Source organism: Amblyomma maculatum, chromosome 3 (genome assembly GCF_055883805.1).
Source record: "Amblyomma maculatum isolate TAMU_Amacu chromosome 3, ASM5588380v1, whole genome shotgun sequence".
In the NCBI taxonomy this organism is placed as follows: Eukaryota; Metazoa; Arthropoda; class Arachnida; order Ixodida; family Ixodidae; genus Amblyomma; species Amblyomma maculatum.
This window is the reverse complement of record NC_139346.1, coordinates 169,028,833-169,053,301: the sequence shown is the minus strand read 5'-3', so window position 1 is coordinate 169,053,301 and position 24,469 is coordinate 169,028,833. Positions and strand designations below refer to the sequence as shown.

Genomic DNA, 24,469 nt, shown 5'->3' with positions numbered 1-24,469 from the left:
GCTCAGTCTATTTTAATTTGAGAGACTCACCACCAGGTTTACCTCGTCGCATTAGAAAATGGTAAATCATCTGGCATCCCCCGTGATAATCAATAGTCCGTGCCTATTTTCACACAGCAAAGCGTTTTAGGTCTGCAATTTTTTTTTTATTGCGCAAGCTTGCCCTTCGGCATCAGGGTCTAAATATATTGATACAGGCCTGTGACCCCAGTGAATGCTAACAGCTCTCGGTGGTGTGGGCCATGTGTCCATACTCCTGCGTCAGGCGGTCTGGTAGGGTGGTAAGAGTGGCTTCTAAGGTGTGCTTTGCGGGCCACGCGAACACCAGGACAAGTTGCTAGGAAATCGTCTAGTGTGGCCTCTATAGCAGGGGCTGGGCAGAAAGGGCAGCTCAGGGGATCAGTCTGGATGGTCCAGGTCTGCTAATGTGAGCGACTAAACAGCACATTTGCTCTCTAATCAGGATGCCTGCTCCAACACAAGCATATTTAACGTTGCCATCGCATTGCCATGTTATGACTCGCTATTTATTAAGAAGCAATTTATTTATACGTGCGTATCACAAACTAATCCACAAATGAATGACACCCGAAATAAACAACGAATTTCAACACCTTATATATTCAGTTTGAAATTTCAGAGTGCAGACAGTTATTAATACGGATGCTACGCAGAAAAGTTCTTATCCTGCACAGCATATCAAAGAGGTTCAGTTGAACCATTTTACAGAAATGCAATGTCACAAATAGGGAGATTCATTGCTGACACTCTCCAGTCACCAGCATCCGCTTTATGATGAGATGATACAAAACCCTAACCTGGCGACTTTGCGTTCTTCTCTGCAGCTTATGTGACATTACTGGCTTTCCAATGCCATTGAGAGAATATTTAGCGAATTGCTCAGCAGCACGTCCTAAGTCCAACGTATTTGCTAACAAATAAAGTACGTAACCGCATCAATGGGCTAAGAGCTGATGCCTTGTCGTCAAAGTTCGCTATATCGAAGAGGAAGTAGATAAGAAGAGACCGTTAACTCAGTCGCGAGTTCATATGTAACCGATATTCCAAATCGCGTCACGGCACTAGGAGCACATAGATGGCGCGCGCACACTCAATGATCCTGTCGAGTGCGCCAGACGCGAGGTGATTTGAAAAAAAAAAAAAAAAAAAAAAAAAACAAGGGTGCCTGCTGTCAGGGGGGCAAAAAGGGAAGGGTGGGAAGCGGAGGAGGAGCAGGCAGTGGGAGCTAGCGTGCCGCCGCCGCCGCTGCCGGCTGGATCGTGCGAACCTGCCGTTCGCTCACCGCGACGCGACGCCGACCGACGTCACCGTGCTACGTCACAGCCGCGCGCATCACGTGGCTGCGCGTCCGTCGCGGCGGCGTTTCCGTCGGGCAAGCAGGGGTGCGCGCACGGAGCAGCGGCGCGCGAAGAGAGCGCCTTTACGGAAACGGCGCGTTGTGGTGGTTGGCGGTGGTGGTGGTGTGTCCGCTGCGCGCGCTTCGTTCTTCACGCGCTTTTGAAGAGCAAGCCCGACGACGTCGTCGACGATGCTCCTCGCTGCCGCCGCGCGTTATGCCGCGCTGCTACATCGGTGTCACTATGTGTGACAGCACCTCCCGCTCCCAGATCACCTCTTTTTGTCGGTGTGTGTTTGTGCGCGAGTCGCGTTTGTGACGCGGCCTCCCTTCCGTTCTCTTGGATAACCGCGCTGGTGATCCTTCTCCTGCCTGTTGCCTGTGCGCTCCTTCGGGATTGGTCTGCTGCTTTCCTACATCGGCTAGCCCGTCCTTCGGTTTATCCGGAGATTGTGCCCCCCACTGCTCCGGTGTGACAGTTGCGCGCACGTGTGACGCTGACGCCGTACGTCCGGTGTCAACACGTCGGTTACGCTTGTTCCGTGCGTCACTGCGCGAACTCTTCACTCAAGTCTGCACTCCCTACGGATACATGGGACACCGGAAACGAAGCCCCTGCGTGACTCCAGGTAAGCAGGCAAAGATTACTCTCTTTGCATGAAACCTTCCTTCCTTCCTTCCCTGCCCACTGGCCTTTTCATCATTGGGTACGTCGAGAAGGCGCCGATTCCAAGGTTTTTTGGAAGGTTCTCTCAGAGCTTTTGCGATTGGTCCAAAGCGCAGTGCTCAACAGCTGTTTCACACGTGACGCCGAACAGGTATGCGGTCGGGCCGCGCGTGACAAAGAAAGGGGATATGTTTCCAATCAAAAGGATTTTCGGCAATATACGAAGCGCACAATGTCACTCAATACAACGCTAAGAAGTTTGATTGTTATATCAAGTTTTATGGCGCATAAGCGGCTATGCCTATCAAGCGCCAAACACAATCTTAGACTAAGACTAAGAAATTTGTTTCCCTTTTTTCACTATATGCGAATCGCATAATGGCCCTCACTAGAGCGTTCAGAAGTTTCTTTACATTTTACCACTATTCTTTCAGAGTTTGAACCTGTGAAAATGAAGGGCTGCTTCGTGCGAGGTTTCCAGCATTGTGCATATCTTGACCTTTGTGTGCATATCGAAGACTTTTCATTTTTTACGTTATCCTACTTTCAAAGAAACGAATTAGCGAGGCTTATTTTTCGCGTCCGTTTGAAAACACAGGAAGCACGGCCCAACATTTGCATTCGTTAAGGCAGCCATTCAGCGGGCTGCGTCACAGTTTGTCGCGACGTGAAATCCCAGCGGCGCAGCCATGCAGTCAGTCACTTCTTCTTGGGCGACCTTCAGGAAACATGTCTAGTGTAACCTTGAGAAGCGTCGTGTTAAGAAGCTACCCGAGTTATTCTTGTCGTTCCTCATCCACTTTTCCGCATTAGAGGCGATTGGCTGCGTTCGTCGTACGTCAGTGCATGACCTTGTTGAATGCATTTACAATCTGCTGGACATTGTCTGACGACCCACACCAGCAATCGGTTTCTCCAGCGTGACGCCAACTGTAAATTAAGGAAAACGAGGCAAGCATATTGACCTAAAAAGAAAGAAAAAATGGGCCGGCAGTATTTTGGAAATAATGCTGGCATGCTTAAAAAAAAAAACAAAAAAAAACTGCATGCATGATGATAATCGATGCTAATAGAAAGCTATGTCATCGAAAAAGCGTAGCAATATTTTCGAAGCCATTAGTAATGCCACGATGCCCTGGAGTGCGCGAGTTGTTGATTCGCGAGCGGCTGTTATTGATGAATATAGTTCGTCCTCAAGCTTCGATCTCCATGTCCGCTTCGCGCGAACAGTTTTGTAAGAGCGCAAAGAATTTTTTTCCCTTTTTTTTTTTTTTTTTTTTGGGCGTGCAGCCATGGGACGTGTGGCAATGCAGAGGAAATAGGTGATGCATAGCCATGTAGTGCACGTGCTGCACAACTGCCGATCGGACTGGGATGCTTGACACTGTCGCTGGCAGAAGTACAAAGGCATTCACAGCCACGTGGCTTAGTCCTTGGAGCTGGCAAGTGTATTACAGAACTGCGGCAACTGGAGCGCGCCTGTACTCCGCAAACTGTGCTTGATGGTCGTGCCCCGTTGACAGTCGTCAAGACAGACCACCTTTTTTATCATTACTCCACGATGCACCTTACAACGTGTTTAGTGGCGCATTTTATCTCCCCTTTCGTTTCTTTTCCTCACTATTCTTTTACAATCTTTCCCGCCCCAATTCCCCTTCCTACGCAGAGTAGCATGCCAGCGAAATCTAAACGCCGGCTAAAATCACCGTTTTTCATAAAAGGTCTCTCTCTCTCTCTCTCTCTCTCTCTCTCTCTCTCTCTCTCTCTCGGACCACCTTAATATGGATGAGAAAACTCTCGCTACTACTCAAATGACATTTTAATAATGTGTTCTCATTGTTGCTTTTTTTCCCCTTACTGAATTTAGGAAAGCATTAATTTGAATTTTTGTGACGTCCGGCGAAGTCACCCTCGTGGTACAACAAAAAGGGCCAAAAGGGCAGAGTAGGTATTCCCGTTCATATCGAACGCGCACGTTGAATGACATGTCTCCCAAACAGCCGGCTCTCTCTCTCTCTCTCTCTCTCATCTGGACAGCATAGCCTCACTGTAATCGATATTAAGGACCCTGGGAAGCCCGGTCTCCCGTAAGGCAAACCGATGTGTCGAATCACAGGCCACGTCTTAGAGCTCCTTTATTGGGTTACTTTTAGCGAAGTTGACATTTGCAGCTTCGCTAGAAAATCAGTTTTAGGAAAAGACTAATAATATTTAGGAGTGAAATGTATGTCTTCTGTTTTGTCATCCTCATGACTTTGATCCGGAGCCATTCAACCGTAAAGTGGTATTCATGTTTTTGGAAGCGTGTGGAATCAACGATCAAAGGTTGTTAATTTTTCTACAGAACGGTAATCAGATAATTGCAAAGCAATGACGATAGGCTACCTCTGTCAGGTAATGCCTGGAGGAAACATAAAAAAAAAAATCTGTTTTTTTTTTTTTTTCCCCTATTGTCTCGTTACGTCATTTGTGGCTGTTGTGAGCTTTAACATCAGAAGTGCCAACTCTGCCACTATGTTCACACTTCTTTGTATTTTGTTTCATTTTTGTGTGTGCGGATCCCCATAAAGCTTCGTGAAGAGAAGCTCCAAATCTTTTTGTACTCTTTCTTCACGAATCGCTACAGGCAATTCTCACGTCTCTCTTAGCCGCCGTACCCAAAGATGAGATCCTGCCAGGAGCCACATAACGACAAGTGGCGCATCGACACTCTAAGAAATCGTCCAGAGTTGTAACAGAAATTACCCAATAGGGCACGTTAGATGCGAGTTCGTCACCGCACTGTAATCAGTGACGACTCGGGTAGGTAAGGATATTTTTTTTTCGTCTACTGCGCCACGCACTCACGGGCATTAACTAATTCGCCGCTTCAATTTATTGTGCAAGGTCCAAACCACCACACAAAACAGTTCACATGTCTGCCACGTCTCGGCCCGCAAGGGCAACGTTGTCTGAGGGCATCAGGTATAAAAGTGAGATAGCCTCTTGGCTACGACAACAAACGATGCCAAGGCTATTGATCCTGTGAAAATTGCCTCATAAGGTAAAATCACCGTACAAAAAAAAAAAAAAAGTACTAAGGCGAAGTTTCCAAATGATAGTCTGAAGCTGGGCAGAGGCCGCCTTCTGTCCTGCCTTCCGAGCTTGCTGTACCCTCGGATGACTTCACACAGACGACGATGGCGCATGCGGCACGCTTTCTTCCGCAACAGAGAGAGAGAGAGAGAGCATCGTCGGCTCGTGATGGTGCCCCGCGGCGCGGGCGTTTGTTTTCGCTGGCGTGTCGATGATTGATCGGCGCCCATAGAGTGGCTGCGACCACTGAACGCTGCGTCCTCAAACCGAAGAGGGAAAAGGCTAAAGGGGGCGATGGTGGCGGGGTGCGGTTGACTCGGGTAGCGCACGTGTACGCGAGGTTTAGCAACGGGCAGGAGCAACAGGCCGGAGACCTCCTCTTGCGCTTGCATTGCACAAAGGCAAGCTGATCCCGTCATTCGGGCGAGGAATGAGCGCTGTGTTTATCCGAGCTCTGGTTTTCCGTTGCAGCACGTGCTCAGGCGGTCGGCATCTTGATGTGGCTGTCCTGATGACTCAGGGGTGGTTGCGCCGTTTAAACAAGGAACATTGCCGTGCAGTCCGCTTAGCGGAGCTGGCCTATATGTTGTACGGCAGAATACAGAAGCTCGGAAGAGTTCCGGCAGAGACGAAACCTCATTTCGATCCCACCTCCGCCTCCCCCCCCCCCCCCCCCCCTTTCCACCCCCCCCCCCCCTTCCAGAAAAGAAACGATAGGAGACTTACATAGAGCTCAAACCGCGGATCAGGACAAAAAGTTGCCGCATTTGGTGCCTCATTCCAGTTGGCGCCTCATTTCGTGAGTGCCTCAGTTTTTCTCGCCATCGGGCTGAAAAAAGAAAAAGAAAAGTATTAGGTGAGGCGAAGTCGTGCAAGTGTGGATCTTCAGTGCGAAACTTGGAACCTCAGCGACTCCCCAGTTTTGCTAGTCTCGACGTCCTCTCTTTTTCATTTGGGTTTGATTTATTCCACTTGGTGCGGTGATCTTTGTGATGTTCGCATCCTTAAAAAAAAATTATTGTGCACGAGAAAAGTAATTGTTCTCCATCTGTAAAGACATTGCAGCAATCGCGCGTATAAATCTGGAACTAGAACTGCCAAAGAACAGCGCCGAGTGTGTTTGCAGTAGTGCTGTAAGAACACGTTTGAAGACTGAGTGAAGTATTTAATCACTTCCCTATGCTGCATGAAGTGAGGTACACCGTCATAAGCAGGTAATTGCTAACCGTTATAGGTTGAAGATTTTTACCTCACCAGTTAATGAAATGTAGTATCCTGCTGATTTATATCTGGGCCGCGGTACGGGGATTGAGTTCCTTTTTCTGGCTCGGGAAGATTGCCTTACCTCTATTCCGCACTTGATGCTTTCAAGGCGGTGCCAGTAGCCGGTTCGGCCCGATGGCGCAGCCTGATATGAGTCGATTGCGATCTCCTCTTCGTGCGTCCGTTAGATATCTCCATTCACTGTCCGAGAAACGGCCTCCCCGCGACGGCAGTGACCGACACTGAACGGTGTCTGTCTGTGACCGTGAACTTGCTTCCAGCAGGAAATTTGTTCTTATTTAGAGCTCACTTCAGCGAGCACTTCGCGCTCGAGATGCTGGAGATTTCTTCTACATGGGCGTGGGTTATTTCTGGAGTGGCTTTACATTTACCCTGTGGACTGGCTTATTGTTTATCCAAACCAGAATGGCGCTTCTGCTGGTTAAACCATGGTTTTTATTTTATTTTGCAGTGCACATTCTTTCGTAGTTAGTGACGGTACTGTTTCCGTCCGTTAAACGAGCTCCTTGTTGTCAAACGTTTATCCGCTACCGCTCAAGGCCGTCTTCGGTTCGCTAATTATTGCTCTCATCACTTCCTTCCTAAACGGCGACTTGTTCCTTTACTATTCCGGCCGGATGCTACCATCATCCTGGCCGGATGCCACCATCATCCTGGCTGGCTTTTTGCTGTTAATGTTTATTCACCTCATATCCTCTCATTCTTCGCTGTCTTTCCCGTCGTGGACTGGAAATCGAGCTTGACATGAAACGGAGGATAATGAACTCGAGAGTTGTTCCCCTTCCAGGTGGCGATGAGGGGAAATACTTCGGAGACGATGTAATTGGGATTCGTAATGTCTTGATGGCTATAATTCGCAAATATTCGCGTTACTGAAGGACTGCATGGTTAGGCTAGCCATTAATTTGTGGCATAAATAAGGCTAAAAAGAGGGACTCGATGGTTGATGATACGAATTCAGCCCTTGTTGAACCCAGCGTGCTTAGTTCTAAACCTTCTGAGCCAGCGACTAGTAAGGTGATTAACGATACTCTAACCAGTCTTTGGTTAGGAAAAGGCAAATAAGGTTTCTACCACCTGACGAAAGATTGGGAGAAAGGATATCAATTTAACAACGGTTGGGAGAGCATAATCGATTTCTCTGCGATTCCATCGACTGATGAATCATTAGGGAAAGGAAAGGGGAAAGCCAATAATAGTCTTAGCTACCGTTCTCTCTTGAACACACGTGCACGAGAGAAATATATTCCCGCGGGAAAAGTCACTTCAGTGTGTCCTATGCACAAGTTCCTCGCAAAACAGCCATTTCTGGAACGGAGCACTTAAAGCTCACGTCGGCCCATCGTGCCATATGTCTTTTCGTTGTCTGCAGTCCAGATGACCTGCTGGCGCCGCCCGCCACAGACGAGCTTCTTCAAAAAGTGCAGCGAACACTGCGGTTCCAGACATGGTTGCTGCAGAGAAGACTGCCGAAAAACAGCGGGTAGCAAATGAGGGGGGGGGGGGGGGGGGGGGGGGGGGGGGTGGGAGGGGGGTCGATGACTGCCGCACTGCCGAAGACAATGCAGTTGCCACCGACCCCCAGTCGAGAGTCTCTGAGGTCACGTGCTGCCCAAACACGGCGACAGAAGCAACCAGGGCCGAAAGGTGCAAAGAAACATCTCAAAACTCGCTTCGCTCATCAGATAAAATGACGCCACGAAGTGATCGACGAACTTCACATAACTTCACGTCAGGCGAAAAGGAACATCAAGTATGCCGATGGAAAGTACTAATCAGAACACAGTGAGGTATACATACATACCTCCTTCTGGAGTGTCATTGAGGTATAGACATGCAAGAAAGCGCGTTCAAATAACATTTCTCCCTAAATATGCAAGCACTAGGAAGCGTACAGAAGCAGTCTTCTAGCTCTGGAGGTGTCATTATTATCATGCACTTTGTTAATTGAACCATTTGAAAGAGCAGTGCCATCATTTTAAACAACGCCGCTTTCGGGATTAACTGTATTCGCGGAAAGGATTTTCATAAAACATAGAAGCACACAGCCATGGGCTAGTGCGGCGGAGACTGAAATCACTATATGGCAGGGAAGGAGTGCTGATTGCTTGTCAGCTGATGGAACTTCATTTAATGTTTCCCTGACTAATCCCCCCCCCCCCCCACACACACACACACACGCGCGCGCGCGCGCTTTCCCCGAGGGCATTCGGACATCAGGCTGCAACTGACCGGTTGCAACATGCAGTGTGGCAGTGGCAATGTAAAGAACGCTGTATCTTACTTCTTTTTTTTTTTTTTTTGTAAGTTAGCGAGAACACATACTTTTAACAACCGCGAAGCAGACGTCGCACACGTATTATAACAGTGCTATATTTAATGCTTCGTTTAGGTTTACTATTCCGAAAGAGAAAGAAAATCGCTAAAACTCAAGAATAGCAACTTAGTTAATGAATCGGTGAGCTGGTGAGTTCACCGAAAGCGCCATGCATCGCCGATTCTGAGAGGTGCGGATAGAGCTCTTGTGACTGCGCGTGCGCGTCAGTACGCTTTCTAGATCATCCGCCGGATATGCGGCGCCGAGGCTCGAGAAAATGCAACGCAAGCGCTGTGGCAAACCAGCGACCTCGTCTCGTATACGCTCGCTGTGGGCTGAAAACACAAACAGGCCTGCGCTGGCAGCGAGCAGCTGTTGGCTACGGGCAGACAAAAACAGACATAAGGCACTATGCAAGTTCAGAGGGCGTCGGCCTAGATAGCCAATAACTTTAAAGAAATGAGGCTGCTTTTGGGAGAGGGACTTCATTGGCCCAGGTTCCTGTCCTTATTTACTATTTATTGCCATCATTCGATACCGATCGGTGTTAATAGATTTGCATCTATAAGTTAATTAAATTAATAATTAGTTACGTGGCTATGAATCCTCCTTCGAGGAAACCCCTCGCCAGTACCACGTTTCTAACCCTTGGTCCAAAGCAAAGGTATCAAATTCTCTAGCGACTGCGTTACACCACTGCGAAATTTCGATAGCCGCTATCTTCACGTGCTGATATGCCAGCATTTCACGTTGCGTTTCGGATATCTTCGACTTTATCTCTTCGGGCAAAGTTGCACGAAGCCTTAAATAGGCTCCTCCATCATAACAAAGGCATACAGAATCCGTTAACTACTTAGCCAAACGTGGCAAGATGAAGCAAAGCTAAGCGAATGCTAAACACTGGTTGTACATTATGCCAAGCAAAGCCGCTCCTTCATTTCTTCTTTAATTTCTTTTTCTTGCGCATCGGTATTTGCGGACATAATTTCTTGTTTGCCTTCGGTCCGAGAATGCTTATCACCACGTCTCAACACTGGCCGAGGTCGTCCTTGCGAGCTACGGGTCTTGGCGCACTTCCTACGCGGCATTCCATCGCGCGGCGCTGTGTGGCCATGGTTTCTCTAACCAGACTCGAAGGCCGGTTACATTAATCATAGCAGTCAAGAGATACGCTACGCGTACGTTAAAAATCTAATCGTCGCTCTGAGTCTCACTATCTTGTTTTCACTTCTCCCGCCCTGCAGGTTGGCGCAAGGCCTGCATAGATGCGCGGGTATGCATGGGGTAATCCTGCCCCGTACATTTACGCCATACTTTACATCGCACGTGGACAAGGGGCGTCTCCTTGGTGGTTGCGGCAATAGTTGTTTGCCGTTTCGGAGCTTACGCGTCCGTAATTATGCCACTCCGATATTTACGTCTGGGAGATGTAAAATGTCGTTAGCTGAGGACTTCGCTGCTCAAAAGCGTATTTATTGTATCAGCGTAGAAAACAGTCTACAGAAGGAGCCGTCCGTCACCGAAAAAAAAAAAAAAAATGCAGATGGTTATTCCAGTTAAACTTTGACTACACGGTCATACCGGCGTTTCTCCTCTTCGATCTTCGTCGGTGTCTGCCTCTAGCCGGTCACGCTTTCTCTTCACTGCTTCTCGTCGAGATATATCGGTCGGATCGGATATGAGCCCGACGACAGCGCCGAAGTTTTAAATACACTAGGACCGGCACGCATCACCGCGGAGAGCTTCCGCGTCGACGATCGGGACGAATGAAGATGGGGAGTTGCGGCGCGAAGAGTAGAGCTACGCTCTAAAACTCACTACGCTTTGCAGCGCCTCGTCGTCCATGTTTTCGTAGCCTTAATTCATAAAAAAAAAAAAAAAAAAAAATGGCAATAAAGATGTCCGTTATGACGGCGATTAATGACAGAAAGGAAAGACGTCCAGAGTAAAAGCGAAGTTATTCGCTCTAACGCATCTAACAAAATACACCGCTGAACAAAAGGTATTTGCAAACGTTTAGGGATATTGTTGAAAATGAGGTTTTGTCATCGTGGTTCTGGCTTCGTTTTCGATGTCGTGACGCGCGTGTGCAGTTTTGAATCCCTGATTTCGTGGAACAAAAACAAAATGGTAAAAATAAGGGTGCTTGTTAAAATCGGGTACCTCCGTGAATATGTACTGTGACCATGCGACACCCAGGAAGAAAATCCGAGCCGCTTTCCAGGGCAGGACGTCGGGAGGAGGAGGAGAAGGCGAAGGCGACCTTGGGAGTGGCGGAAATCTTTACTCCGGCTGCTGGCCGCTCCGTGCAGCTGACCCCTGCGTAGCGCGGGGCCTCTGCTCGATGAGCGGCGGCGATGGAGGGCGCGAACCGAGACTCTACGGGCGGTGTCGGATTTAGCAGTGCGTAGGCAAAGGGTGCTAAAAATAAAGCGTGCCGCGCGAGCGACGCCACCGACAAAGAGCACGCCGCCGCGGTGTCCGCCGTGGCGGCGCTGTTAGCAATGGAGGAGCTCCTCTAACCACTGTATCTTTTTCCCGCGGCGCTTCAAGTCACGCACGTGTAATCGCTGTCACGGTGTCGTTCGGTAATTATGGCTTCCGTATAGCGGGCGCAATTCCTTAAATAATTTGTCCGCTTTCAGTTTGTTGTCCAAACTAAATTCGAAAAGTGGTAATGAAGATTGCGCTCCACGAGCTTGAAGTGCACTGCGCCTGCGCGAAATGTGCGCTCTCAGACTATGGTGTGCGGAGCGCCTGGCTCTGCAATGAGCGGAATCACATCGTGCTGGTAGCCAGCCGTGAGCTTTGATATCAACAACTGCAAGCTTCATTGGAGCTTAAATATCACGTCAGGGTTAATTTTGGAAGCAATATTTTCATTGCAGAGCATCGCTGTTAATTGCAGTGTATACCCTGAGTAGATGACATGATTTAATACCCGTGTACCACGAGCAAGCAAAAACTTTTCCGCCTAAGCGGCCTTTTAGCGAGTTAAAAAGACTTTTATTCTAAAGGAGTTGTATAGCAGACACACGGCGCTGGCGATCTCTTTTTAGCGTTTCCTACCGTGGACGCTATCGAAAGCGTGCAACTAGGTCTTCAAACAAAACCACTCAGAATAAACCGACGTATCGAAACATATAAATCAAATACGTGTGTTATTAAACGTTTTTTATGGTAAATTTAACTACAGTATGTTCACAAACCTTAAATTAAAGAAGATGGCGCGCATACTCATTGGCGGCGGTTAGCGTTACCACGTGATATCTACGAACTGGTTACTAGAGTGCTGCAGCTACATTATTGTGCCTAGTTAACCTTCTGCGAAGCGTAAAACTCTTTTTTTATAATGCATAAACGTGACATGAAAATTCACTTTTGCTTCCTTTATTAAAAGATAATCGCTGGCGTCCACAGGGCAAGAGACTACTCCTTTCCAGCATTAAAAGCAATCGGCGATCTGCGCTTACTGAAAAGACCGCTTCTGGAAAGGCGATTGAACTCTGTCGTTTGTCTAGGGATGAAACTTTTTGTGAAGGTGTCTTTTTATTTAAATGCCTTTACAGTGCCCGTGTGACACGGGTATGTGATGCGCTGAAGGCTTTGAGTTCGCGCTCAAGGGTCTTTGTTTGTATTGTGGCGTTCCTAAATACCGTGGTCTGTCCGCTACCCTGGGAACATCTAATGTAAAGACCAACGTTTTGGAGTTCATAACAATACAAACGTGATGCGTTTGTTCCGCTTTTGAGTTACTTTTCTCCTAGTGGAATACTGCTACCTATTTAGTTTGCCGGCTAAATCATGCGTTACACCTTGTATAAAATCGTATCCATAGTGAACTAGCAACGTGCGAAAATATAACTGTTTTAAAAATAGTTTCCGGGAAAAGTCTACAAGAACTGAAAAATGAAATCACAGAAACTCTCTTGAGGACAGTGCTTGGACACTAGCGCGCGAGCGACGCGAACTCGTTGACCGTTTGTACTTTGTAAATGATGTACAAAGCACCCCCTGTCCTTTCTTCCTATCGCTCCCCTCTGTACTTCCCCTCGCTATCCTCTCCCTATCCCCTTTTCTTTCCCCCGGCCGCCGCTCAAGTGCTTCAGTTTTTTAGATAGCAGTTGCCGCGGCCGGCAACGCTGTTTTCCTTTTTTTTTTTTATTATTTAAAAAAATAATAAACCACTACCACCACCACCACTCCCCTGAAGTTATTTTCTAACAGGCTTAAACGAGGATAAAACACGCTAGTATGCCAAACGACACGGATTTAAAGTGATTACTGCGTATTATAAAAATCTGTACGACTTCTTCGGCGCGCCACCCATAAAGCTGTTGTGTAAATCTCTTCCTTCTTTGTAATGCCCTCGTACTAAAAATCTGGCGTGTGTTTCAGTGTGCTAGCACTAGAGCCCCGCATTCGACGATTTTGCAGATGTCTTCTCAATCCTTACAGGCGGTATAGTTGGCAGGAAGTTAGAAGCCGCGTTCGTCGATGTTGGTCTAGGGCAGCTGTTTGTTAGTCGGCAATGGTTGAAGACATTTCCTGAACAGGTGCAGGTTTTAAACCCGCGGCGGCACAGAAAGATCAGCCTCGAATGTCGTCTTCATCAACCTCCGTTCGTGAATTTTGCACTGCGGCGACCTCTACCCGCCATGCAATTTCACATGTCTTATGAAGTCTTCTTGACCTTTAAAACCTAGCCTCGAACCGTACAGAAGTGAAAACCAAACTCCTAACGCCTGTAATTCGTAGTTGGCCCAATCCCTTTAAATCGTTCATTTATTATTATTATTTTATTTTTTTTTTCTCTATAGAATGCAATGTCAGCTTGTCTTATGTATTTTCGCCCGTAGAAAATATTTCAATTTTAGCTTTTTACGACTATGCCCCCAACACCCCGCTAAGTTATTTTTTTTTTCTAATTAGGCTTACAGACCGGGCCTATACAGGCCTTCTAGCTCAGGCACACAAGGACGCGCGACCGCATAACGTTGACGCCTGCCATACGCGTTGCACGTATAGGAGGTCGTGGCTGTAAAACATGAGGTGCAGCCTTGACACTGCTCTCCTTGGCCAGTCCACTGCTCGTTTAATCAAAAAACAATGACGTAGTAAGGGAGAGTGTGGGGAGGCTGCTGACCTTCGCTCAGTGCTCGGTCGCTGTCCCCTGGAGCCATTGTCATTGCGAACAAGCGGAATTCCAACGCGCCCTGACGTGACCCTCCATGAAACTTTTATGCCCGCGTTTTCATTTGCCAAGCGTGGAGGACGCAGGAAAACACAAGAAGAGAGAGAGAGAGAAAAAAAAAAAAAAAGCCCTACCCGGGGAACGCAATTTATGCGTACTTGTTATTGTACTCCGTATCTGGAGATATATAGCGTACTGTTTTGAGAATGAGCGGCTTTTTTCATGCGCATATAGACATATATCGCGGCATTCTGACTTTTGACCTCGCAGAACGCGGATCGTTTCGCGAGATAACTGATTGCCAATGTCTGTATGCTGCTTTAATGATAGCACTACAGATAACAATTGCGGAATCTACTGCGCAGGAAGATATCAAAAGATTGGTGATAATGAAAAAAAAAAAAAAAAAGAAGTGCCAGTAGATGTTCGCGAATGAAATGTGGGAAGCACTTTGGGCCTGCGTGGAACTCTACCTACAGAATGTGCTGTTTACTATCAATTGAGGCAATTTTACATGAGCCTTCAAATTTCTGCATGAACAATTCGCGAGAAAACGTGCACAAAGAGAAATAAGCGTATAACGGGCAGCCTGGCGGGTGATTGTTTGCATTTACACGCTGGCAAATGTGAAGCACCCAGCGTTCTATGCTTCTGGGGGAGCAAACTAAAGGTTAGTTTCCTCCGCCTTAGTGGGTCAATGGCTGGATTATCGATTATTGAGCTGTCACTCCCAAGCTCGATCAAGGCTTCGGCGACCGCATTTCGACGGAGGCGAGATGCAAGGCGCCCGTATACTGTACGATGTCAGTGCACGTTCAAAAAACCCCTGGCGGTCGAAATTGCCCGAAGCCTTCCACTGCTGCATCCCTTGTAGCCCGAGTCGCTTCAGGACGATAAGCTCCATATAACCAAAACCAGATTATGGACGGTTTATACACTTCAATGATGTGATGGATACTTGCACCACTTATAAGATACGCGAAAAGTCAGAGGCCGTAGGTTGCAAAGGTTCTAAAATATGCACGATTAACGCGATTTTTTTGTTGTCAATGTCGAGTTGCGATGCTTTTTTCCATGCTGCAATTAAGGTACATTAGCAATCTGATATCAGTGGGGAATTAAGGAAAAGGGTTCTAAACATCAACTTGAATGATATATTGAATGATTTACTGATTCATTCATTCATTCTTTCATTCATTAATTGAATACGCACAAGCAGCGCTGCCTATATACTGGTCGTTGACATGGCGTGTCTAACCGCAGTTTCTGTCTGCCCATGCGTGCGACTGCATTCTAATCTGTCGCCTTTCGAACATCTCCTTTGGGGCGTGGGAAATGGTTCAGAACAATGGCCTATAATAAGTCCCTGGTACACGAGCCCTATTGGCGCTTTACAGCATTTTATAAAGGTAACTTTCCTTGGGAGGTTAGGACTTCAAATGCTTCATTTGTAGTGACTGGATGATACCATTACTGTGAAGAAAACGTGCTTGGAAGCCACGAGCAATGCTGCCCTAATTTGTACACTCGCCTTACGTTGACAGCGTGCACGAGCGTTTGTAAATCGGCAACTGATGTTACGTGGAGCACCGTCCATTAACAAGAACACGAGGTTCTTAACCTCCTAAACCATCAAAAAGCCGAGTGAGATTTGAGGAAACGAATGCTTGTGATTAAAAAAAAAAAGTCTTTCTGCTTTCTTCGTTACTATGGCAAACCACATCGATCTATAGTAAATACTTTTTTCTACATTACGCTTCTCTCGCTGACAAAAAGAAAGATCACTACCTTAACTTTAAAAAAAAAAAGAAAAAAAAGGTAGCCAGATCACTCTAGACAGTGCCTTAGTCTGCGAAAATATGCTAAATTAGCGTTAGCCATTAAAGTAGTGCACCAATCTGCAAATTGGAAGGTGAAGCTGCCTTAATCAGCTGCTCGGGCGTCTAGCTTATTCTGCAGACCCAAAGAAAAAGAAGAAACTCTAGCGCTTTTTCAGGGATGAAGCTGTTCGACTTCCGGGCATAAGAGTTAATTGCATGGGGATCAAGGAACGCCGACGTTGCCGGCACGAGCGCTAAGCAACAGCGGTATGCAATGACGTAGTTCTCTGACCGGACACGAGGTCTGCATTGTTTCCTTTTGCTTCCGCGGAGAGCCCGGGGCTTCAAGCGCTGTTTTTTCTTTGTTTTTAATTGCGCATTAGGCGTTTGGTAATCTTCCCGAGCTGCGTCGTCTTGTTTGGAAAAGCAATACGGCCGCGGTGTGAGTACTTTTAAATCACCTCACATCTTATTGGGTGTATTAGGTGGTATATTTATAGCAATTGGCGATATCGATAACTCATCCTCAAGCCATAAATATTATAGCTCGGGCATTTGTGCTTAATCAGGGGAATGGAATTTTTTAGGAACTGCAGAAAACGTTGCCTTAATCAAGTGAAATGATTTAAACAATTTTTTTTTTTTTTTTTGTCGGGACTTCGCTGTTGAAGGAGACATGAAGGTAAACAAATGCTTACATAGCACGCCTTCTTTTCTTTTTTTTAGGGACCAGCTTTTGCCTTTAAAGAATGATGTTAGCAACACACGCACACCCGTCCCCACAAACTAGTATTAGTAAGTGATTCTTGGTCGCCTTCTATTACAGCGTGACACTGAGTCTGTTTAAGCGCACACTCTAGAACAGTCACTAGCTGTGTAGATTAGCCCGTATACGTGACCGCCATTATCTGCGAACCAAATCGAATCGAGAGCACGTAAGACTGCAACTCGGCCTGCAAAGAAAATGTGCCCTTCTCAAACTTTCCCTCTTCTTATCAATTTGTATAACAGTGCCCGCCCGTCATTGAGAGCAAGAAATAAATAAAGGCACTGATGGAAGCGCGATGTTTGAAAAAGAAAACAAAAATGGCGGCAACAGAGTTGTCTACTTTTCGAGAGCGATGGCGTGATTGAAATTGTAGCCGTCTTGTTGCGGCGGAAGTCGAACTTGCACTTTATTGAGGCTTCCTTCCTGCGTCCTCAATTATTTTGCAGCTTGAGGCTCAGTTGGCACTTCCTATAGACACAGCAATATATATATATATATATATATATATATATATATATATATATATATATATATATATATATATATATATATATATATATATATATATATATATATATATATATATATATATATATGTTGCTGTGTCTATAGGAAGTGATTGTGAGCTCTCATCTCAAATACCTGGCAGGCCTTTTCGACCTTGTTACTCGCCTGGTATTCTCTCTCTTTCTCTCTCTATTTGTGGGAGTTGAAGATCAACACTTGGTGTACACATCTGCGAGTAAGCGAAAAATCCTACCGAAATCGCGACAAATAAGGTTGAAACAAACTTACGAAGGGTGGTTGCAGTGCAGCCATGGTCGTTTGTGCAGTTTAAGAGCTCCATAGAACCTTTATAACTCGACAATTTCCGTGTGAATTCATGCGAACAATAAGCAGCATTTCAACACTAACCCTATAATGACGGGTATTTAGTACTGTCCTTTCGGGCAGTGCTTAATGGAGCATAATAATTGAAGCAGCAGCGCTTCGACATCTTCAAAAAGTAGTTCGAAGCAGAAATGGCGAACGAGTGCTGTGTGTCTTGCTCTTGCACCAGTTCAGGCGGAATATCGTTCAAGGTACGATTTCGTCAGGAAATTCCAGGCAATGCATGAGCGTTCTATGAATTGGCTAGAAGCCCACAACTTCTTCAATGAAACATCAGTTTCAGTGCTATGAAAGTTATCTATCTTCTACTTGCCCTAAAATGAAGGTAACCAGCCGGGCTTATCTTAACCGGCTTCTGGGATACTCATATGAAGTCAGGAATTTGGACGGCATCTGAGCTTTTTTGTTTTTTTAGATAGTTTTCATTCTAATTATGCTTTTTTTTTAAGTATCCTGCCCCCCGCCCAGTTCTATGACCAACTCGTATTGCTAGCTTTACTTCAGCCCTGACGTCATAAATGGCAGCCTCTAACTGAATGTGTTAAAAGCGGCCCTTAAATAAATCAGAGTGTAACATTTATCGGCATGACTTGAGGATTTCTCCTGGTTGTGCTGCTATGCCGTACCAAAGCAGTGCTTAACAGCGAAGCCAACCTTTCGAAGCACTTCCTTATTTTACGTAATGTATAAAAACTGAGAAAAAAAAAATCAATTAGACAAATCGACACTTTGTCATCCCAGAGTGAGATTACGGCAACAGAGATCGAGAGAGCGAGATCGGAGACTTGATTACTAGCGTAGACGTGTGGCGTACACAGGTTTATTGGACACCTTGCCGCACCCCTGCCACTGCGCGGGTGTCCTGTAGACCGGCATACGTTTGCCCTAGTACGTCTCTGGCATGCTCAATATCTCTAATAAAATACTCGCCCTTTGCACTCTGAAGAAATGAAAATGACAGTTGCTGTGCGGCATTGACCAGATTACCATAACTGTTTTGCGCGTGGAGCTTGCAGGACTTACGATGGAAATACCGACATTGTGTATGCATGCCAAGCTGATATGGAAACGAAACCTAATTGTTTTCAGATCGACCTCACAGCTGGCAATGTGTGTGGGCGTGCTGATTTATTAGTGGTATTCGAAATCTTCGAGGTATTCGAGGTCGAAGCTGAAAACATTTTTGATGGCAGTAGCAGTATGCGCTGTCTGTATGCAGCTTAGTAGGATAGCTCCTTACTTATTCTTCCCTCGTTATCACTCTGCCATTATCGAAAAATGAAACTTTCATGTTTCATGCTCGTTTCATGTTTGCTATCCTTTGCTTTTCATGTTTAGCGCTCTGCAATATTTTAAATATACAGGTCGCGACTATTTTCTACCCTGCTTATCGCAAACAGGCCTCCATGTTAATTAGCGTTTTCCTTTTGCAAATTACTTAGTGAAAGAAAAATTAGGAGTTGTAATTTTCTGGGGTAGCTTTTTGTGCTACGAGGGGCAAATAATCAAAGCGTATATACAACGGTACCGTGCTCTACAGTCCTTGTTCAGAAATTACTGTTCTCATCGGGGCATAGTTCTCGTTTTTTCTTTTTTCTTTCTTTTCTGGCTAAAAATAGACATTACGTATGAAGCACTGAGCTCCCACGCTGCGGATAGCACCGGCGTTCTTTGGACCTCAGAAACAATCGGGCCGACGATATTACTGGGCATGATTCCCTCGGGTCACAATTTGTACCTGGGAATTAAATGCTTCCAAAAGGCGCTGCGTGCATTGATGAGATATGAAGCTGTCTCCGTCCCCTCCGGGAAACGTGCCTTCCCGCAACTTCTTCCTCGGCTAGTAATTTCCCGCTTTTGCGACCACACTGGCAAGCACTTCAAGGTCGCGCTTAACGACGAGCTCTTTTTGTTTCTTACGCGTCCTTTGATGTCACCAATGAAAGACAAAAACGAAGAAACAGAAAGTTTTATCCTCCCCTCGTCGCATGGCAACGTACAGTTACCGCCGCCGCCAGGTGCAATTTTGACATGCGTTTTACTCGTCTGCGGCGCTGATTCTAAAAACACCGTGGAAATTCGCCGGAAACTTACTGCGTGTGCGCGCACCTGCAGTCGTGCATATTCAGAGCCGGAGTATTAAAAGTATCACGACATCACAACAGCATACACAATTATTATTTAATAAGGATCACCACTCGTCGCAGTTCTGCCCCTCTTAACACCGACTCGTACTCGCCACGCAGGTGGCGCCAGAAGTCGCCGGCGCAGCAGCACGAATAAGCCACGACATCTGTCTAGCGCTTAATGGTGTGTATCTTGGTTGCGCGTGCTCGTTGACTCGGTTGTTGCATTCGCGTGCCGCACGCCGCGCGGCTTTTCGCCCAAACTGCGGCGGAGGGCGCATTACAGGCGTGTAACCAATGCGCTGCTCACCCCCTCCGCCCCAGCCCATCACACGGCTCGGGTATTATCCGTGTATATGTCTGCGTGGCGCCTTCTTTTCTCATTTCTGTGTCTCCTTTTCTTTCTTTCCTGCCTTTTGCTGGTCTGCCTTCCTTTTCCCCACCGTGGCCGCTGCATTATTCATGCGGCGGTTCCACTTGCTCGTGCAAAGCCGGCCGTCCCCTTTGGTGGCTCGCTCCCTCTTCTTTGCCCAAGCTTTGCGGTGGAAGATTGACGTTTAGCGAACGCCGGAGCCGAATAAGCCGGTTCTGGTTAGGCGGCCGCTTTCAATGCACCGGTTATCGATGCGTTCCCTTGGAGAGGTCGGAAGCAGGTCGTTTATTTCCTGCCTCTTCTACACTCGTTGCGAACCGTTTGCTGCCGGCCCCTCTCGAAAGCTTTGTCTTGCTGCCGGTACAACGCTTGCCTTGCTACGAGCGGCGCCGTGCAGTGTCTGTGATACCGGGATATTTTCCCTTTTGTCCGCGTAATCCCTCAGCGGGCGCGTATGAGCCGATTTTACATCACTTACTGCAATCATATCGCTTTCTGTATTGCATCTGCTCTTTCGCGTGAAGCGTAAATGAATTGATGGCGAGCTTCACGTTCTTTGGCGTCTAAAAAGGTTCATGTAACGCGAGGAAACGTGTGCTGGATTTTTTTTTTTTTCCTTTCGCACTGCAAATTATTTCGAGTCATGCATTGGCACCTCTTATTAAAACGCTCTTATATATCTTGTTTTCTCCCCTTTATTTATTATTACTTTTTTAATTTTTGAGTTACTTGTACTGTTTCATTCCGTGCGTGCATGAAACGTGTCACCGAAAGTAAAAATGAATAACGTGGAAGCGATGATGAATGCAGTGCAAGGTTACCAACTCTACGGTCCCGTAGAGACATTAAACCAATCAATTATCTGTCATATTTATGTGTGCTGACATAGATTTAATAGCAAACTTGGCTAACTTGCCCAGTGGCCTGTTTTAGTGTCATTGATTGTATCTGTCTCGCGTTTTCACGTTTAGATTTCCCATGCACTTTCCCATCGCTTTTTCGTTGAGCGTGATGCGGAGTGCGTGCAACAAGTGGGTGAATTTCGAGCTCGAGAACGTTGCTCTCTGAATATTTAAGAGCCGTACAAATGTTTGAAAAAGTTTGAAAGGTTATGTTTCACCCTAACTGTTTGTTAACGGGATCATTTCGTACGCGAAATATCGATGTTTTTCGTTAGAACTGATGCTTGGGCGAGTTGGTATGCCATTTTCTGAAGAACAGCGCGACGTGGACAGGACGGAAGGAAGACAACACGGACAGGCAGCGCCTGTCCGTGTTGTCTTCCTTCCGTCGTGTCCAAGTCGCGCTGCCTGTCCGTGTTGTCTTCGCGCTGTTCTTCGCGCTGTCTTCACAAGTCGCGCTGTTCTTCAGAAAATTGATGTTTTCCAACGCATACATCTGGCATTTCCCATCTTTTAATGGTGGGCCAGGTCAAAACATTCATAGCATAAACATTCAAAACATAAATTCGTTCAAAACAGCTCTCGCAGTTAAGAATGAGTCATGGCTGGGCGGAGCTTCTGTGGAATTGTTACGCGCACTAAAAAATAACTCAGAGTGCAGAAAGCGAGGGTCGTCCTTCTAGCCTTGCAAGCGACACTCAGAGTTAGGCCGCACGTATTCCTTAACTGCTTCTCCCCAAGTTTAAATGCTTTGGGAGCATTTTCTCCAACCCATTGGCACTGCGCAAGCGTGTCATTGTGAAAGCAGCTGCACTGTGCCGAATGACGTGGCAACTCCTGACTTACAGGCTACAGCTGCTTAAGGAGTGACGAAAAATTATTTCAGATTAGTCAAACGTTGCATGTGCGCGTGAATGTCTAGCGAGCCTATATTCTTCCCTTGGTCCTGACGATATTGTCCAGCTGAGTCTGGAATGCAGGCTGTCGAATTAAATATGTGCTACAGTGTAGAGATGCAAATAAATTCGTTCAACTTCCGCTCTAACGCTTCCCGTCGCCGTGGTTCTCGACCGGCGCCTAGCGTCTATCGTTCGCAACCCTCGGCTTTGACTTACAACGGGAGTCGTGACAATAGTTACGAAGTTAACGTAAATTTTCAGCTGCGCATGTCACAGCATTTTGCATGCGTGAGGTCTCACCACGGAAAGAACGCACAGAAGCAAAGTACAGGTAACATATAAACAGTAAAGTACTCGCGCTTTGTGATTGCGTGCGCATTATATACGCCCATGTGTACGGGCCTCTCAGGCTACGTAGCTTCGCGGAGAACGATTATAACAATTCGCTCACATATAACCCGCTGCTGTGAATTGCGATTTTCGTTGTCCGGCGCCCCCGGCAAAGAACGCGATGGAGGTCATACTGCGCCGAGCAATGCTTACTGCTGAGCAGCCGCCATGATTATTGCGCGTTGAAAAGCGGGTCAGAACAATGCGTGTTGCTTGTTATATACGGGACAGGGCCCGCAACAAACATATAGAGGGGCTAATAATGACTCGGCGCGGGTGGTCGTGTCAGGCCGACGCATTCCAACTTCCTCGGACGACCAATTTCAACAAATGCACGAAGCTTGTAGAGAAATGGACATGTTCCGCGCGTAAGACTAAGGGTTAACGTGGAACCCGTGCACAGTGTGTACGCGCCGTTCAGAACGAAAGCTTAATACTTGACAACCGTTTTCGCTCTGTTGACGTTCGCTTTTGTTTTCTTTCTTTCCTGGCTGCAATCAATGAACACGAGCGGGTGCAGCCGACAGCCAAATATTGAAAGCAAGAGCTTGGTTCGACTACGCAAATGTCCTCCAAACTGTGATTCGCGAGAAACCAAAATGCAAATCGAAATTGGTAGCTGAATGTTCGTTACTGAGCATCGATTGAGGCCACCCATTAACGTGCGAAAATTTGCGTGTGCTTTTTTGCCTTTTTACCTGCGCGCTACTGTGTGCGTGCGTGTGCACGTGCGGGGGGGGGGGGGGGGGGGCGAGTCTGTTTTTGACAAGAGCCGGAGTTTTTCCATGCTACCCGTTTCCGGGTCCTAGATACTGACGCTTTTTGGATTGGGCCATTTATAATAAGGAGGCGCAAAACGTACGGGTCCCCATTTTGTGAAGCACTCTCTAAACAAAGAGTGGCCTAGTTCAGGGCGTAGCTAGAAACAGGTTGCGTGTTCATGGGTAGAAAAGCTGCTTATGGTGCTAGTGAGGCCACGCTTCGTAATTGGATTTTCTTTTTTTTTTTCTTTCCTTTTTTTTTCTCAGCTGGCACTGGGCGCACAAAGTTATCGCTTCGGAGTTGAGCCTCGACGCGTGCTATTATTCGTTGTTAACTAACTTGTCTTTCGCCTCTTGGTCTCTTTTATGTTTGAGGCAGCAGGAGGAATGTTTGTATACGAGTTGTTTGCTCTACAAATGTATCTGTTCCGCGATAATCTGTACAGCTAATTCCGACAAAAAAGCCGCCTCCGTAGAAGCTGGTCAGGAAAAATCTTCATTGGTCGACAGTGTCATGGCGTCACGATCACATGGCCTCGAGCGGGAATTTCAATCAGCCGTTATTCAAATAATGCTAACGAATTGGGGGAGGGTACAAATGAGGCTAAGATTGGCAAGAAGGTTCGTGTTATGAGAATATTTCTGGAAATAGAAAATAGAAGTAATTCATTAAAACAAACTGGTTGCCGCAAGGATTCGAACCCCGGCTCTCTGCATGCCCTGCGGGCACGCAACGTATATGAAGACCGAAAGGTTTCTTTATTTATTTTTTATTTTTTATTGCTATGTAGACCGCAAGGTCGTTGATAACAAGCTGGTTAGAGCTTTACCTAGTGACCGCGTTGTGGTTCCTACGGTTTACTAAGGTGTGTTTGGGATGTGTACTGGTGTTACAGTAACAATAATTTTAAAGATTTGAATAGTTTAAAAACAAAACATCATAAAAATTGTGGGATGTAAATCGTTTGTTAAAGGAAAGATCGCATCTACTGTTCATGCGAAGCTTAAGGGTCCTCGTATTTTTTTTATTATTATCTCTTTGATCTTTCGCATTCAAAGTAGCATAGCTATTTGATTCGGCCATTATTCACACTTCAAATGAGGGACGGTCTCTTTTGTTGGTTGTTTCCGCATGATAGGGCAGGGTAAAGAATTATATAATTATTCAGCCTGGCAGGCCCCTTCTTTTCTTTTTTTTATTCTTACTAATATGTTTGTTTGCTCTGTTCGCTTTTTATCTTTCTTTTAAGTTTGTAAAATTATCGCGACAATAAATTCGGACCTTTAGCTGGGAAAGAAAATGAATATTGCATTGACTCACTTCTGGCAGAGCCGGAAAATTCGATTTTTTTTTCTTAGATTCTGGTAAAAGCAAGCATAATACTCCAATGATGAGGCGGCGGAAATAAGTTCGAACCGGTATGCAGTTTGTTAACTGACCTGGAATTAAACGGGGTCTAAAAGAGTCGAAGGCAAACACTAAATGTCATTTGGAAATCTGCTGATTCAGTTCGCAAGAATAGCGTTCTCTGCCCAAGAACTCAGCCGGCCGCGCGTTTACAATGGGCCCTCATTACGGTTCAGGCAACCGTGAGAGCTCATTCCGTCCGGAGCACAGTCGTTGACGTGACCCGGACAGATTGT

At 46.5% G+C, this 24,469-nt stretch overlaps 1 protein-coding gene across 2 annotated transcripts in view; it reads left to right on the top strand.

Annotated features, from left to right (window-relative positions):
* Positions 1-1,431: 1,431 nt before the first annotated feature.
* LOC146196828 (uncharacterized) overlaps positions 1,432-24,469 on the top strand; it is a 303,939-nt gene continuing 280,901 nt past the window's right edge. For both annotated transcript variants that reach the window (XM_084598554.1, XM_084598552.1), the window contains exon 1: positions 1,432-1,986. The gene's annotated coding sequence lies outside the window, so the exon portion shown is untranslated. The remainder of the gene's footprint in view (positions 1,987-24,469) is intronic.